Below are 18,568 nucleotides of genomic sequence, written 5' to 3' on the forward strand. Positions count from 1 at the left end.
CTTGACACCGGCATGGATATCTTTTGTGAGGCAGTGCATTACGAGACGCTGTTCCACCTTTCATTGTGTTGAGAACATGGGTCGATCACTGGCATCGGTAACATTTTGCACAAGATATGATGTTGGCATTTATGTTACGAACAACACAAGCCTGCATGATGGTTTCTCAGCTTTGAATCCTTAGCAGCCCGGCCAGCCAGGCCGACCAAACTTCCATGCATATCTGTTGTTAGCAAAGCATTTTCGCAACTTTTGCGTTTGCAGTAAATTCTTCATGGTTTTGAACACATTACTCAAAAGAATTAGAGGAATAAGAGAACAGAATGTTTTTGTCATTGTCTATTTGGGCTACCGTTTCGGAACAAGAGGCATTAAAGTTATGTGAAAATCATTCAGGTGTTGTCAATCGGTTCTCAAACAATATACTCAACAATGTTGGTGCAATCATGCGTGTCATTCTGTTCTCTTGCTCCTTAAATTCTTTTGAGTAGTGTATTATGTATTCAGTTGAGCTTCACTGTACTGTAAATTACCCCACCGTACAAATGACTAGGATTGAGAAGCAGGGAAGACTTATGTGAGAGCGTATTCTTGTTCCAGTTTTGATCCTCTCAGACAATTCCGTTATGATTGGAAAAGTGGTCAAATTGAGCCCATTCTCTCTTTATGTTTGAAACAGCCGAGGAAAGGAAAACAATTGAACTTATAAGAAGTAATGTTGTTTTCGAATACACGAGAAATATTACATCTTGACCATCCAAATTGCGCTGTATATTGGCCATGAATTATTGTGGAATTTCATGCAAGTGGTCACACAATGACAAGTACCCAGATGTACATGTGCAGGTACATGTACAGTACATGTGCTTGTACATGTACATATGTACGTATGTACAGGACGTCAAGGTGAAGCTACATGTACAGTGTACATTTAGTTGCTGTACATACATGTACATGTACGTTGATCACTCACACATAAGTTCACTACCGCACTCTCCTGCCTGCAGCCAGGCCACGCTGTAACCACACAGTGCCTACTGCAGACAAACCACACCGCCGTAAATCAGACCTAAAAGTGGACACACATGGCCGTGTACTGATTGAAGCCATTATATCGTGGGTCGTTTACCACTAGAAAGGCCATAAACTAGGTGGGGAGGTCTTGAATGCGAACCCGGGTCCCGGGGTTCGCAAAAGCCACATTAGACTGGGCTCGGTCCAGTAATGGGTGCTGGGACTGCCAATGTCAATCTAGGTCATGCTTTTGGCAGAATAGGATAGGGCATTAGGGGCACTTAAATTTCTCGTTCTCCACATGCTGTTCGTCAATATGCCTCCTCAATAAAGCCGAACTCCAAAACTGCTTCTAACACTCACTGCATTGCTACTTGCTGGGGGGGGGACTGCATCGGTCACGATTCATCTTTCTGAAACAGATAGATGAAGAATACCTCTTGATTAGCCATTAGGTTTGAAGTTTTGTTGTTTGTTGTGGGGGAGACAGTTACGTCTTGGTCTGGGGCCCTCTCTGTCCTCTTGGTCATTCAGTTCAGGTTCGTCTTGCTCCTCCTTGTGGTCATCACCAGAAGCAACTTCCTCTGGCATATCATTCAGAGGGTCGTCGTCCTACAGTGTGTCTGTAGGTATGTTGTCTGTGCTTGGCAATGGACCCTCACCTAGGTCCACTGACTTTGGCCAATCTCAATCCAATTCTTCATGGAGTATTTTTAAGCTGATTGACGTGTAACACCCATGGCTTGTGTCAACTGCTTTTCTGGATCCAGACGAGCACGTCACTGATCACTTGGTGACAATGTAGGGTCCGTTTCATTTCTGCTGTAACTTTTGTGAAAGGCCGACTTTCTTGGTTCCTATCCGCTCCATTACTGAACTCCCAACCTAATAGTCTTCCTTGCTAATGTAACAGTGAGAAGATACGATCGACACAGATAGTGTGCATTATCTCACTCAAGTTCTTTATTATGGTGTCGCCACAAGAAAAACCCCTGGAAAGATACAATAAGTAATTTCCATGTAAATACAATGCCTTGGAGAATTCCAATTAAACAATGTAAATTACGAAGAAAGTTATTATAACTGCAAAATATTCTAAATCATCAAAGAACAGAAAATGAAGTCGTGCAGTTCACCGATCTAGAATTAAGTTGAGTTACATTCCAGTCTAAAAATACAAGGCATGCATATGCTTTAACTCACAGTCAAGAAAGGAATTAACTTCGAAAAGTGCAACAACTTCCACTGTCTAAGCCACAAACTTAAATCTGTCCACTCAGCATTATAACTATAACCTAAGGATCCATGAAGAACTGACTTAGGATATAACTTATCTCAACAAGTCAAAGCAACGGTGATACTGTACTAGCATATTATTAAACTCAAAGAAAAAGAACACATAATCTTATAATAATAAGAACACATGTCTGCACCACCATCTAGTATTAGCAGAACCTTAGGGGTTAGTATGCAAGTCTACTAAAGCAACTGCAATGTAGTGGCATTATACCTCCATTGTATACACACCAATAAACAATGTGGTCAGTGAAGTCTCTAGAGGGTAATGAACCTTGTGGCTCATATCCTGTCTCCCTGTACTAAGGCATGGGCAACTTCCAAGAAAATGTGTGCATCTCATTATATATGCAGCAAACTAAGGGAGTAAGGGCTGCACTGTGGCTCTATGCTCTGATACACTGCACTGTCTATGGACACTAATGCAGAATTAACAAAGAAACTAAGAATTTATACACTAAACTTTCTGAATTGCTGAGAGTAAAGCACACACTTATCATAACAAAGATACACTTGTCTTAAGTGTATCTAAAATACACTTAACAAAGGTAATACATGTAATTGAGCTTCAACTAACTCTGGAAAACCACAATAACTTTCTGAAAATACAAAAGTGTAAAAATCTAGAAACTACAACATCGAGAACAAAATGGACTTACCCTAGCCCAGTCAATCTAGAGCTAACACGAGGTGTAAAGGCTATTAATGAAACTTCTGCCAGCAACTAACAATGAGGTAGATCTTGGACTACTGTGGTGTTGTCTGTACCAGCGCTGTGGGGTGAATAACTCACTGAAGAAAGATCCGGCAATAAACTAATGTTGAACAAGCTTAGCTATCAAACGAGGGCGCTGCGCAAGGGCTATATGTAAATGACCTGTCACATTAGCCTTGTGGTTGCAGTGGCAATGTTGGTAATTCGCCAATTTCTTGTACACTGTAGTTTTCAATATTAAATAAACTTAACAAAATACATTGATTTCAAACCCTTTGAAACACCTGAAATGTAAATATTTGCTGGAACTTCCTGATGGAACGTAACTGGAGACTGACTCACTAATATGCAGAATCGTGGTCACCTTAAGAATCAACGTATAAGTGCCGGCTCGTATGTTGAATATTACAGCATATTTAAAATATTCAGCACACACACAAAAAAACCCACCAACAAGCAGAACTCAGAAGCGAGGGGGGGGAACGCGATACCAAGTAAATCTTACATTTCCTGAAACAGTTGGCTCTCAAACTACCGTAGTCAATAAGTGCCACTACCTTTCCTCCATTTACCATGGTGTCCATATGAAGTCCTTCCTCAGCTACAATGACACTCCTGCTCAGTATATTCTTTTTGTAGGCCCCTTTTGTTGAGCTGTATTGTGGGACTTGGACACAGTCTCTAAGAGTTTTCCTGGTTCTCAAGTTTGTTGCAGACTTCTCTTGTCACTTCCCCTTTGTCATCCTCGCATGACTCTGCAAGCAGAAGGCAATTCCACTTGATATGCCTTTATATACTGGTTACACTTATAGCACTTAAGGTCTTTTGCATCCGGCCATTGGTTTTTCCCTTTGTTTTGGTTATTTACGACTTTCCATAATTTGTGTACCTTGTCACACTCATTCAAGCCACTCAACTCTGCACAGAGCTTGAAGTGTTTGTGGTAGGCTATCCAGGATGTCTTCCTGTTGTACCGGTCTGGCTTCAATAGCAGCCTTTCCCGTGCTCGTTCCAAAACCTTTGTCGTGCCACCTTTCTCTTGCTTGATTTTGACCGGATTTTCCATAGGCTCGGTGGCCGCTACTTTTGGCTGATAGCCTCGAGGGAACTTCTTACCAGTTTGTTCCCTCAGGGGAGTAATATGCCGGGGCTATTCCTCTGTCAACATAACTGCCATTGGTGCATCCACTGGGGAACTGCATTTTTTTCGAGGTTGCTAATCCTACCATCGAATACGATGCTGGAAAAGTCTTCCTTGTAATGTCAACATTGTAACTGTGATTTTTGTTGTCTGTTCGCTGAGACATTTTCCAATCAACCCCAGCTGGCGCATCATTGACTAAAGAGTAAGCCTTGGTAGCTTCAAACCTTGGCATCTGTGTTGTCCATTCATTGGGCAATTTGCCACCTCCGATCAGTTCATTTGAAAAGGTATTAAATGCCCGTATGACTGGCAACGGTAGAACAAACACAATGCGGTTGGTGCTGCATCCCTCCCTGGGTAACCTCCAGCCGGTATACTACAAGTTTGCTGTAAACTATGGCGTAGAATTTGTACAGATAAACTGACCTTTAACAGTCTGCTGCACGGTTGGCAAACCATAAGCAGGTCCTACTGGGCGAAGTTCTGCCACTATCGAATAAGTGGCCTCTAGCAGTTGTACACTCGGCACATAATCACTCCCTGGATGCATGCCCAACGTGCGATCTTGCTTCACTCCAAATTTGCCAAATCCTGTTTGCTCTAAATTGTGGCTCAGACACTTCCGTTGTCCCACGTCTGGGGGGTAGACTGTCTTGGACTCGGGCCAATACTGAGGCAAGAGGTCTGCTATGGTGCTTAAGTCTGCTGTGCCAGTTTTGTGAATATTCAGATAATCCTCTTTATTCTGGTAGCTTTGCAGATTTCGATTTCAGTAGTGTGTGCTCTTGCTGGTCGGTGTAGCTTGCAAGTTTTGACTTCTGCTAACTCGGTCCAGTATTCCATTGGTGCAGGTCAGGCCATGGTTCACTACTTAGTTCAGGTTGTTGACCTTTAACATTATTCATCTGGCACACTATGGTTGCTGATAGTGCCTCAATTTCCTTACCCACACTTTCCAGTTCTGTGGTCAGGAACTCACAGAACTAACTTTTACCTTGCGAAGATGACGTCAAGGATGGGTATACACCATAGGTCCTTGGAAAAGCCATTATTCAACCACTCGGAGTCCAGCCGGCAGTTCTGGCTATTCAGGTGGGTCAGGGTTTCCAGTTGAAATTCTGTCTCCCTTTTTGGCCAGCTCTGAACTTCTTGCTCTACAGACAGCTTGGAGTTTCCGGCTTGACTTCTTTCTTCTTCCGGCCAGCTTAACACCTCTGGCTCTCCGGGCGATCTGGATTTCCTGCTGGAGTTCTCTCTTCTTCCGGTGGGCTAACACTCTGGCTCAAACAACTACTGTTTGCCTAGAAAATGCTTGAAAACTATAATGCTACGCAATGCTTCATGCAAATTCAGAATATCAACGACTGAAATATCCCACCGCTGCCACCAATGTAACATGAACTTAGCTGTCTAGGTGGTTTTCTGACGCTACTTGACAGGGCTTGGAAAAAAATAAGCAATAGGTGTCAAACATGGGGGCATTTCTTCGCTCAAAACTTCAAGAGACTGACGGCGGAATACCTAATTAGGCAGAAATACTGATCCAAGTAAATGAGACACAAAATGAAATGGTACATGTCGGAGACAACAAATAACGTCAAAGAACAACATGTTGGTTTATTCGGACAAAAAGGCAATCACTCAGAGCTTGTCAACGGTGTGTGTGTCTACCATGGAGGCCAGGCCAGAACTGCCTCGTGTGTCGAATGTGCAGGTTTCATGCAGAGGTAAGTGGCTCAAAATAAACAATGCTATAAAAGGTCTTATAATAGACGCACTAAGACTTTGTTTTCTTTGAAGGGCCTAGCTTTCTGTAATACCTGCAGCTCTCTCACGAAGGTTTGATTCATTCATGCATGGTGATCGGCCACCCATTGGTCATATACATGTATATGCTTCATTATTCTCCTCTTTCCAAAACCCAAGTACATGTAGATGGTCTACCGGTAGCCTTGGTTTTCGTCCGACAGGAAGGTACAATGTAGGTAGCCTGTCGAGGAATAAACTGTAAAAATCTTTTTTTTTAATTAAGTTTTACTTTCAGTTTTGTTACTGGAATTTCCAAGTCGTTTGGACGTAAAAAACCAGCCACTGTAAAATTATACACACATCGTTTAATTACAGTTACAACATAACAGCCCTGCTGTTGTAATTTTACATCAATGGCTTGTAAGAATGTGGAAGCCATACAACAGTAAATTTATGTCCATTCGATTGTAAATCTACAGCTTTTCAATTCTATCGTTATGTCAATAAAGATGTGAAATTGCTGCTTCAGTAAATGTAACTTCCCATTACATTCTGTAAATGAACAACTCTCATGCTAGTTGAAGAACATAACCAGGCCAGTGTGTCTAAGGGTCCAACCCGTCCTTTGACACAATCCTCAGGATGAAATTACAGCATTTTGAATTAAAATTACAGAAGAAGCATTTAAAATTAGAGTCCTTGTGATGTAATTTCACACTCAAGTTAAGTAGAATAACAGACATTATGCTGGTGGAACAAGGTGGACTGTCCAGTAAAATTGAGGGCGTGTCTACATTGTTTGATGCCATTGTATAATATTTTGGGACCCACTCCAGTGAGTTTATGCAAAATTGCTTTGAAAGTCCTTCATTAGTGCTGGTCGTGCATCAAGAAGTCAAATAAAGCTGTATACTAAACGGAAGACAGAAATAACCCATAAACATCAATTCGCACAAAAACCTCAGTTCTCTGGTGTCAATTCCTTTTAATTGAACTTGACAGAAAACTTAACATAATTCACACTGTATGACAAGATGTTTAAATGCGCTTCAAGAAATAATGAGAAACTGATAGGTTTGTAGATTTGCCTCCAAAACCAAACGCTCTAGCATAGTTTGTATTTTACTTTCGGAAGCAATTGTGACTTCAAGCTCGGAAGTTATATTTTTCATTCGACATACTGGTAAACCTTTATGCAAATTTCTTCTCATTTGTGGGAGATCTTGAAACTGCTCATATCAAATATAAAACTTTGTTAAACTCTGCTGAATTTCTCGAATCGGTTCAACATTATAAAACAGTTTTTTAAAAAATACCAAAACAGTGGGCTAGTCTAGTTCTTTTCAAGTTCCAAGTTTAGCGCAAAGACTGAACTTATTGGGAGGGAACAGCACTGGAGAACATGGGCATGGGATGGTTAATGTAAAAAGTAAATTACAAAATAAAATGATGACTTCTGACCATAATTGCTTATAGAAAAATAGAATTTATGCAAAAATAACTTAAATGAATATAGCTGGTTCATTGTTGTAAAAAAACCATAACAATTTAATGTTTAACAAAATAATTTAAATTTAATTTGTAATCAGGAGTGTTTAAAATCTTTAATCATTTTGTAAACTTACTCATTGTATTTACCAACAACTGTGCATTATTCTTGTTAAATTTTTGCCCTCTAGCCAGTTCAAAACCTCACACCGAACTTGGTAGTTAGGAACTGTTCAACTATAACACTGTAAAACACAAGAGAGAAGAACATTGGCTTCCAGGCTTTTCTTGAAATACAAACATTTGAGATCTCCTTTTTTTGTTTACATTTGCAGGAAATTAGGGGAAAATAGTAATACAATAACTAAATGCCGAACTTTTCAGCTTCATTAAAAATATATGTGTTGTATTCTTTTCCAGAGCAAAATTTCCTCTTGGCAAACATTTCAAAATTTGATTCACTTCTTTGTTTTGTTTTTAGACTTTTGCATCCTCTTCCAGAAAAATAACACCTTTTCAACATTTCAGAGTTGCTTTACAAAATGATAAAAAGAGGGCAAATTGTCATGAACAATTTGGAAGTACAATGTTTAATAAAGTGTTTCTTATCCAAACCCTGTTATAAATGAGTTACAGCTTCTAGCTTTGCATTCCCCATTTACTGAGAGGAGTCTTGTTTGTTACTTTGAAAATGCTGTTTGGTATAGGTTTACCTTTCCTTGGAAAATAATTTGGATCTGTACAAGGCCCCATCCAAAATACCTCTGCTTCCGGTTTTCCGACCGACCCAATTTTTCGGTCAAAAGGCAGGACAGAAATGCAGCATCCAGTCTAAACTAACAGTATTGTTACACATCTTTGGCAGTACATGCATGAAACCCTACAGCTGCACGTCAAAAAAACATTGATGTTGCAAGAATGTTTCTGCAAGTTAATTCACAGAACTTAGTCTGTTGTCTATAAGTGTGTTCGGCGATGTTCACAAGTTAAATTTGAGGTTGCTTTGCTCATACTTGAAGCGAGTGAGCTTAGGTAAAATTTCCTACCGTGGCACAAGGTCTATTGCTAGCCTGGAGGCATCATGGAGGCTTACCAGACTATACAAGGACACTGCTTGCCAGTTGCCATTGTGATTATCTGATTAGCATCGTCTATAGTGGTGTAAAAGTACATAATTTTGAAGAATTTTTGACTGTAGGAATTTTTACATAGAGTGAGGCAATTTTTTTCCCACCTTTTGAGGCAATTTTCGGTAGCTGTCATTCTCACTCATGCCAAAAACTGACCCCTCCAAATTTCTGACCTACCAACCCTACTTTTAAGAGGCATGTACATGTAATCGGAAGCAGAACAGTTTTTTGGCCTAATAAGTAACAATCAGTGTCAAGCTTAACAAGTAGAGGACCCATTCATTTTCGACATTTTTCAACCCATTTGCAAGCATGAAGACTCCAAGGTGGTCTTCTCCTGCTTGCTTTCAACCTGGTAGATGGTTTTAGGCCTAGGAAGCATCTGCAATCAAAGGACAATTACAATGTAAACTTGGGATCATTGACTGAAGGTTTGTAACTGTACTGTTGATAATAATTTCAACCCTGGTCTAGAGTGTGTCTTAGTACACTTATAGTAACAAATATCCAATGAACAATGGAAAAGTACACCAGCAATAACACTCCATGGTTTCTCTATAATGAGACCTTTTTATGTGAACCATGTTTTTTGACAACCCACGACACAACGAAATTGTACATTCTTATCATTTTGGAGTATTTGATAAGGCCTTATGTGGGCTCTGATACTGACACTCTTGCTATGAAAATATGCACTTGTAGGTCCTACCTTGATTTCAGTTTGACTGTAGCAAAAGATGGGATGACAATTGAACAATGCATCAACGCCAAACCCGTACTGGGATGGGACCCTGTGTACAGAGCAAGAAGAAATGTAAACAAATCAGGCTTGCTCAATCAAAATTTCCGTAAGGTAAAGATAAGCTTAGCAGCTTATCTTTACCTTACGGAAATTTGATGTACATCAGCCAAGTCTCAGGTCTTTAATATATTTCAGTTTTCTGTGTACTGTGTACAGAAAATTCAATCCAATACTGTAAGGCCAGATTAACATTTTGGTTGATCATGTCCATTTTACATACCCAACTACTTAGGTTATTTAGTTCTGCCCGTATTAAAAAGTGCCCTTTTGAAAGAAGTGAATAGTTTTCAGTTTGCTTCTTTTGATGTACATCGACTGCGATAATTATGCTTTGCATTCATATATATCTAGGCCTATAACTTTACTGTGTTAAAAATAATACATGTTAATGGCAGGGACTTTCATTTACCAAGGGAATACGTGTAATAAGCCTTTTGCGAGTTAAATGTGAATAAAATTGGGTACACTGAGTTATCCAACTGCACATAACCATAACGATTTTAATTCCCCAGACTAAGGACACTGTAATACCGACAACAGTGACTGCCATCCCTGGAATGGACTGGTCATATATTGTGCCCTTTTTATCCATTGAAAACATTCTATTGGTGCAATGCCTCTCAAAAGCTTGCCCCGAATCACAAGGTATGGTAACAGTGTCATGTATATTGTAACGTGCCGCCAACCCTCGCACCTGTTGAGGAGTGCCACCAGACGGATGCTGGAGATTAGGCCTTCCCGACGAACGTCTACAGGGAAAACCCCGGGACATAATTTGTTTGGGGAGGAATGTACCCCAGGCACCGCAGTGCATCAGAGAACACTAACACTCACTAGGCCTAACACACTGGTGTAACTTTTAGAATGGTTTATTGTGCCTGTTTAGACAATGCCTACGCCTTCAAATGCGATTGACTCCTAATAGGCATCAACTTGTTCTAGGTTAAATATTAACGTAAATCACAGTTTGGCGAAGCTAACTGGCCCACTCACCAGAGCAATGCCACGTTACCAGCCTGCTGGGTCCCCTTCCACATGCAGCGGAAGGTCGCCAAAACTGCTTACAACACTATTTGAGGTAGATAAAGCACACAGAGGAACTCGATGAGCAAGAACACGGTACACGGTGCATGCCTAAGTGGGGGAGATGTGCATGGTGCACGGCGCTGCCTTTTATACTAGTGGGCTGCGCAAACCACTGCATCGAGTACCAGGATGAGACTAGTACTAGGTCTATCTATCCAATGTTTTGTTACAGTTTGGAGAATTCAAAATTGTTATGTTCACTTGAATTTAAAGAACTCTTTGTACCAGCTCTATTCAAATTTAACTCACAATTAATCCGATTTACCGGGTTGCAATGACCACCAATGACTGAGCATTAGCCGTAGGTCGTACGTTGGTCAAAGCTAAGGCAAATTTCAAAGAAACATGCAAAATTTTTAGGTATCTAATCAAAATACCATACAATGCTATACATATTTTAAAAGCCACGTAACCGTACCTGAGGTAGCGAAATCGCATTTGTGTCTGTAGAAACTGGACAAGACTCATTTCAGGCCGAGCCGTGACAATGAATAATAATTGGGGAGTTTCTCTTTCCTCGCCTTCCACCTCTGGGGGCGGATATGTTCAAACCTGGCACAGTCAACATGTAGATTAGGTTTTCAGTCCCTACCTGAGTCCATGGGTTTCCCCCGAAAAATGAACATTTCTTCATTGTCTTCTTCACTCATTATCATCCTGTAATTGGCGCTAAATACACTGTTGGATGATCAGATACATAATAAAGAGTAACTTTTGGCCAACCTTACGTGTTTGCATACAGTACGTGCTAAGTTTCTTGCCTCTGGTTCCCATGTCATTGAGTCAAGTGTGCATACTGTGACACAACAGAAGGCGCTAGGCGATGGCATGGGATAAGACTACAGATGCCGCTCTGCACGGTAACAGAGGGTTCCAGGCCAGTAAATAAACTGCCATGGCCAACAGTGATAAATAGCCGAACTTCAAAAAATCAGGAAAAATACTCACGAGTTTCTCAGGCATTGAGATGTACATCAAGTTAAAGCCCAGTTTATGATTGTTCATTTTTTCAAATTTCCATTCATTAACCGATAATTTTTGAAGATATTTATTTCCATGGAAGATCACCATTAAAATGTAATCGTGAAGCCATTTTGAAATATCGATGCCTTCACTTCTCGAAAAACAGACTGTTTTCAGGTGCCAATTTCTTCCAAATCTCACTCAAACACAAGCTGGTATTCTCTTTGCCCACCTAAACTTGTCTTTTCTACAAACCTTCAAGTTCATTGGCCACAAAATGCTCTAGTTCATAGAGATTTTGAGTACATACTGTTTGGTCACATGTAGCATGCACGCAGGTGTAGCTGCAGGAGGGGCCGGCTTGAGAGGCTATATAAGGCACACAGGGTTTGTGTTGTAGTAGAACCTTGCATCCTGCTGTAGGAAACCCAGAGCTGTGGTTTAGGCAGAGCAGACAACTGAACAGGAGTGTGGTAAGACTTCATACACGTTGTGTATAAGGTGGCGGCCCTTACCGACTCCCACGATCCGTCATTTTGTCCACGTTAGTTGTTAGTCTACGTGCACTAAATCGGTCATGTCATTAAGTCCTCCTGTCCCAAGTCACCAATTAAAAGCACCCTTTATTGGTTTCTGGTTTGAGAAGTATGGAATAAACCAATATCAATTTGTTGTAAACAGTGTCAGGTGTCAGAGGTCGTTTATTTTGAAGTCATTATCGTCCCGGTTATGTTATCAAGCATTGGACTAGTCAGGTTAGGTTTTGAAGATAGATGTCATGTAATTTTCTTGGGTCTCTAAGCTACCCACTCAGGAACCTTCTGGTATGTGCCGTCCGCACCATGCCCCAAGGAGGAGGGCGCCCTCGCCGCCGCTGGAGGGGCGTAACACACAATACTCATAACACAACAAGGACAGGTTAGACTGGTTCAAAAAACGTAACTGGTCAATGCAAAAAATTATGCGTACATCGGTATGTGAAATCGGGGAGGCATTCCCCATGTGCGCTTTACGCTGATGCAGTGTAAATTGACAGGATGTACACGTATGTGTGTGCCAAGTAGAAGTTTCTATTGCTCGAATCAAATGCACGAGGGCGAAGATTTGCAAACCAGTGGTAGTTATCCTGGCTGTGAGCAACAATAATAAAAAAAAGCTATATTTATAAAAAGACGTATAGGAATGTGAATAAATGTAATAAAAAATTATAATAAAGTAAAATAAAGTTTTAAAAAAGAATCATGTGAAACAGAAAGCTAGCAAAAACGTACGTGTTGCATTTTCCCTCTGAAAAATATCTGTAAAATGATCAATGAATTACATTAATATTTGATAAAAAAGGCGTTTTTAAACAGCACTGATTTCAATATATGATAGCCAACAACATACATTTACAGTTTCGTCTATAAGAACAAGTCATTTAACAGTACGCTAGTTTTTACCAGAAAATGTGTTTATTCACATATAAAATGTTGTTAAGCCACAAATAATGGCGTAAATCTTTAATTTTACGGGGAAAATATTGTAATTTTACAGATTTTTTTACAATGTTGGCATTGTATGCAAAGATCAGCTCTCTGAGGTTTTCCTGCCATCTGTGCTTCTGGTCAAAGGAGTGTGTGGAGGGGACCATGTATGGTGCGGTTAAAGCTCGAACTCTCCTTTTCTTTCAGGGTGGTATGACCTTGTCCTGCTTGTGGTAACACCATACACCTCACAGAGTTCAAAGATAACTCTAATCTCGAAATTTCTGTCTTGATCACTATGAAATCTGCAAGGAACCCCGAATGCCACAGCTCCAACATCGTAATCCTTGCATAGTATGGCTGCAGTAAACATTTGTGAACACACCAGGGAGTACACTGAAACTTTACTTAGTCAATCATGGTGAGAAAGTCGTCAAACTTCAAGAAATCAATTAGTAATGTAAGTAATTAGTCAGCTGATGTGTTTGATGTGGGGAATAACAAATTAAAATTTATGTATTATGAATTGGTAAAGTTGCTGGAAGGATATATATGTAGGAAGGAGTAATTTCAATGGCGATCTGATCTATTAATCCTAAATTGAGATACAGACATCTTCATGTAAAGAGGAAATCACAAATGAATTTTACAGGGCGAAAGTCTTTTAGTTTTTTAGATTACTATACTATTATAGAATAAAGTTTGAATAACGTTTGCCTACTTTCGTTTGACGAATTTTGGTAGCCGGATTTCCTACCCTCGCCCAGTTGAGAAGCACGCACAAAATGAATGGGCGCCATCTCCCTAGCTTTGAGATAATTGACTATGAGCTTATTGCTCCAAATTTTTTATAACCAAGTAGGTATAAGTCTTGGTGAGAAGGTTGCCTCCTTAGTACTGTTTGCATTCCGTTCGTTAAAACGTTGAAATGTTTCGCAAGTCATCACTGACTTGTGTACTCTGTTGGTGAGGGTCCTTTACATCATCGTTGTTTTCCTGTATTAACTACTGATTGATCAGCAGTGTATTGTTGTACACTGATAATTTTGATTGTCTACAGTTGATTTGCATTTAGTATAATTTTTGCACATACACTATTCCACTGCATATCCCATTTCTATCGAATTTGATATTTGTTTTCTTTAAACTATAAACAAACAGAAATATTTCTCATGCTTTTAGACTTTTTTACCATTGAACAGGAATTTTTTTCAATATTTGCTCATGGATTTTTTTACTCACTACATCACAGCATTCTCGTAAACAATTAGATCAATAATTTAATGTTATGGTGTATATTCCTGAGGATGGGTTATTCTTGTTCTATTTCAGCCAAATTTATGGATTTACATCCTTGATCATACATTATTATCGCTGGCAACAGCAATAATGGGGATTTAGAATGCCATGCACCACTCGTTGCCACAGAGAAGCCTTCTTCATTTGTGGCCTTTGGCATTGTGGGAAAACGGTCGACAAAAATTATTTGCACCAGCTAGGCTATGCAACGGGTATTTGATATTCTTCCGCTTTTTTTGTCTGGGTTGAGGATTTGGAAATGGTTAGGGTATAAGTGTTTTTAAATATAAAATGGTGTTTTTGTGAGGCACAGAATGTTCCTATCAATCACAGACTTCCTCAAATTGTTGATGGACATTCGCTTGAATGCAAATCATGGTAAGTTGGTCATTCTTGTCTACCTACACCTTGAAAAATGGCCTCTCCATGACAAACTCCTGGTCATGGTGCACTGTATTGTGAATCACCCGTATTCAAGATACCGGCCAGGTTTATCTTTTCTAATGATATAATATTTCCCTGTATGTCATTATATCTGAGATTGTTTAGGCACTCAATACTGTAATTTCAATGGTTATAGTTTGTCTGCATTATTTGTATTTTACATTCCATTGTGTGATTTGCATTTGATATTTTTTCCAATGAGAGTACACAAAGGATTAGCAAAGAGAAGCTGTCCGAGTGTTTGGATTCTTTGAGAGCAGATTTCCTTTTAAACAATTAATGGAAGTGACAAGTGACGGTCTTAACTAAAATTCGATAAAGCTGCTACAAAAATGCCTTAACACACTCAGACCTAACTGTCCGTGTTTTCTAAACCCTCACTATGCCCAATCATACAAGTGCATTTCACTGAATAACTAGATTTCTATGCGCGACCTTTTTGGCTAATTTCACGGGTTGCTCACAATACAAGGTGCCATGTTCGGGACCATCCATAAAAAAACTTCCATGAATCAGGAATTTTTTACTTGTGGCTTCCAACTTGGGGTATTTTGTTCACCCAAACTCCCAACTTGTCAGGGCAAATTTTGCAAAAAAGGTGGGTGGCTACGTTCTGACCTGAGCACATATTTTGACTAATATTTTAGGGGTATTTTTGGAGAAGACTGAATAACAAAAAACTGAAGCTGAAATTAAACAAAAAAAATTTCGATTATAATCTTGTGTGTAGAGACCATGGACAGATTAGCTTGAGATGTCCGTTGTGTACCAGAGGCACAGTCTCTCATTGTTTGTTGGACCCCCCTTTTTTTTAAGTAAGCCTACTTCTGTTTAGTGTACAGTGAGTGCACTGATGTGGGGTGTGACATGGAACAGCAGTTGGGAAACTACCTGTTGCATAATCTTTCCTGGAAGCCACATGGGCCTAGTGCACGAGGAGTTGGAGTCTTTGTCCTCAGCTGAGTCATTCTGACTCTACATTTTGAAGAGTGAACATCGACTGCAACACCTCAACTCACTAGCGTCTGTAACCTGGAAAAAAGACACACAATGGGGGAACTCGCAAAACCAACATGAACCAGGGATCAAAAGGAAGAGTCGCAAGATATTCTCAAAAAGAAATGACAAAGGAAGATCAAATTTGATTTCAACAAGCAAAGAACAACAAAAAATATTTATTTCACTGTGAACAGAGTAGAAAAAAATCCAAAACAAACCTCTCAATTAGAACCAGTGATTTTAGCTGAGTTTTTAAATGTATAGACCAGGAAATATACTCAACTCGTAACCAATTAACTTAAACCAACAATACTGCTTAAACCAAGAAAAACGTCAACCAGTACCAACACAGACTTAAATTATTAACCAACACGGACTTAAATTATTAACCAATACCGACTTAAATTATTAACGGACACGGACTTAAATTATTAACCAACATAGCACTAGTAAATAGTCGCAAAATTAAAGCAATCACGCAAGAAACCAAGTTCACAGCAGACCAAAGCTGAAGGCAGAAGTTGCTTAGTAAAAAAAAAGAGCTGTTAATGTGGATGCTGTGGTCTCTCTTGCTGCCGGTCCGCATCTGACTATCTCTAAGGAACTCACATGCATCAGGTCTTGTGCAATAGGGCATGACAGGGTATTTACTCTGGGGATTATTTTGGAAAGGGGGGGAACCACTCCTAGCAAATTCAGGGCAAGCTAACAAGAAATTCAATGTTAAAAGCAGGGGGACAACTCCTATATACAAGCAGGTAAAGCAAAAACAACTAAGTGAAAAGAGTCCCCTCTACATCCACGCCCTGTGAAATCATTGCTTTCCACAGCAATGTCTAAAGAAATAATTCTAACTTGGCTTTGTTCACTCTCTAAGAGTTCAGTTCCAGTCCCCAAACCTCACTGGTGGTCTGATGTTCCTCTTTGGGCGCCGATAGATAGAACTTTGTGAACTCTCTGAGCTGGACGAGTCAGTAGCTTCATCGATGTCGGTGCCACTTGAGGTAGATGCCTCATCATCCATGTCGCTGTACGGGCTGTCTTCTGTTCTCAATACATCAGCACACACATCGCTGAACTGCAGTGGTGGAGGGAATGCACAAATGCCATCTGTTGCCACATCTTGAAACTGCAGTGGGGGTGTAAGAGAATGATCATTTGTCTCCAAGGTGTTCCACACATCTTGAAACTGCGCTGGGGGAGGAAGAGAATCGATGACGGATGCTGGCTCTTCTACGTCAAAAGGGCAGATAGTGAGAAGGTTCCGATGAATGTTGCGCGTCTTTGTTGATCCGAGGAGTTGCACCGTGTATACTGGTAGGTTTCCCAGCTGACTGAGGACTGTGTAGGGTACCGACTCCCACCTGTCTTTCAGCTTACACCTACCCCGTAGCGACTTGTTGGCCACCAGTACAAGGTCACCGGGATGAAGGGCTAGATCTTTCGACTTCTTATCATATGTCGCCTTCTGTTTCTGCCTGGCCACCTTTGCCAACTGCTCCACCCTCCTTGTAGCTTCTTGTAGCCGTTCCCCAAGCTGCTGAACATAGGTGGATTGTGGGTGGACATCCTCTGCTTCCTGGAACCTTGGCCGAAGGAGGAGATCGACTGGCAGACGAGGCTTTCTCATATACATCAAGTAAAAAGGGGAGTACCCCGTACTCTCGTGTTTGGCACAGTTGTAGGCATATGTGAGGGTCTGGAGGTGCATTGCCCAGTTGGATTTCTGCGCTGGCTCAAGGGTTCCCAGCATCGACAACAACGTGCGATTGAACCTCTCTGTCATACCGTTGCCTTGTGGGTGGTATGGCGACGTCTTGCTCTTCCTCATGCCCAGCAGGTGACACAGCTCCTTTATGACTGCCGACTCAAAACTCTTTCCTTGGTCCGAGTGGAGTCGCTCAGGGATGCCGTAATTGGCGATGTACCTCTCCCATAGGACGCGCGCTACGGTTGTTGCCCTCTCATCACGAGTCGGGTATGCCTGTGCGTATCTGGTGTAGTGATCAGTGACCACAAGTACATGCTCAAAGCCTCCTCTTGACCTCTCCAAGCTTAGGAAGTCTATGCAGACAAGTTCCAAGGGCCGTGTTGTGTTGATACTCTGCAGACTTGCATGCCTTTTCGTGTCTGGTGTTTTTCTCAGGGCGCATCTTTTACACTTGTCGATGTACGACTTCACATCAGTACCTATCCCGGACATGCTGATAAACCTTCTCGAAGCCAAGATGTCCCATCAGGTCGTGGACATGCTGAAGGACGGGCCTCTTCATCTCCTTGGGGAGCACTATTAAGGTTGGTGTCTCACCTCTGTCTTCCTGGTCCTTCTCGTAGACCAAGACACCTTGCCTCACAGCCAAGAAGTCCCATGCTCGAAGTAGGGTCTTAACTTCTTTTGTTTCCCGTGCCATTCTTCTTCGACTTGGCCTCCCTGGCTGGGCTGACTTCAACTCCACAACACGCCGAGTTGTTGGGTCCTCTTGCTGTGCCTCGAGCAGACGAAGGCCTCCTGGTAGATCAACACATGTGCCCACCTTGGCTCCTTCTGAAGAAGACTTGGCACCTACTTCATTGCTGTCTCTGTCTAAGGCTGCATCGGAAGAAGACTTCATGGGAGATGGGTGATCAGTAGTGTCACTGCTGTCTGATGTTTGCCCTATGCTTGGGGGTGGTGGTATGCTACTCCTCGTACCAGTTGTGAGCTGATGGACATGCCTGACAGCCTTATCTTCAAGGTTCGCCCTCGGCTGCTGTTCCTGCCCCTCGATGGAAGCCATGCCATCTTCTCCCTGACTACCCGCATCTGTTTTGGCTGCTGATCTTTTGGCGTCCCTTGTTTCCTGTCTTCCATTTCGACCTCTGCTACCCTCTGTTTCGTCCAGGATCCTCACCACATCAGATCTTGGAATGCGGGACAGAGAGTCTGCATTGGCATTAGACTTGCCTGGCCGGTAGATGATATCCATGTTGAAA

General features: G+C 41.2%; 1 protein-coding gene and 1 long non-coding RNA gene across 2 annotated transcripts in view; both read right to left on the reverse strand.

Moving 5' to 3' along the window:
• The window catches only part of LOC110987819 (peptidyl-glycine alpha-amidating monooxygenase B-like), a 138,248-nt gene that overhangs the window by 92,503 nt on the left and 27,177 nt on the right, over window positions 1-18,568 (reverse strand). The gene's annotated exons all lie outside the window — the stretch shown is intronic.
• On the reverse strand, window positions 643-12,615 carry LOC147799127 (uncharacterized). Its single transcript, XR_015425366.1, has 3 exons — window positions 9,246-12,615; window positions 2,970-8,918; window positions 643-2,006 (listed from the first exon to the last, which is right to left on the reverse strand). It is a non-coding gene; the product is annotated as an uncharacterized LOC147799127 (long non-coding RNA).

The sequence above is a fragment of the Acanthaster planci genome, linkage group LG05 (assembly GCF_054643075.1).
Source record: "Acanthaster planci isolate LZ-2023a linkage group LG05, COTS_SCS, whole genome shotgun sequence".
NCBI lineage: Eukaryota > Metazoa > Echinodermata > Asteroidea > Valvatida > Acanthasteridae > Acanthaster > Acanthaster planci.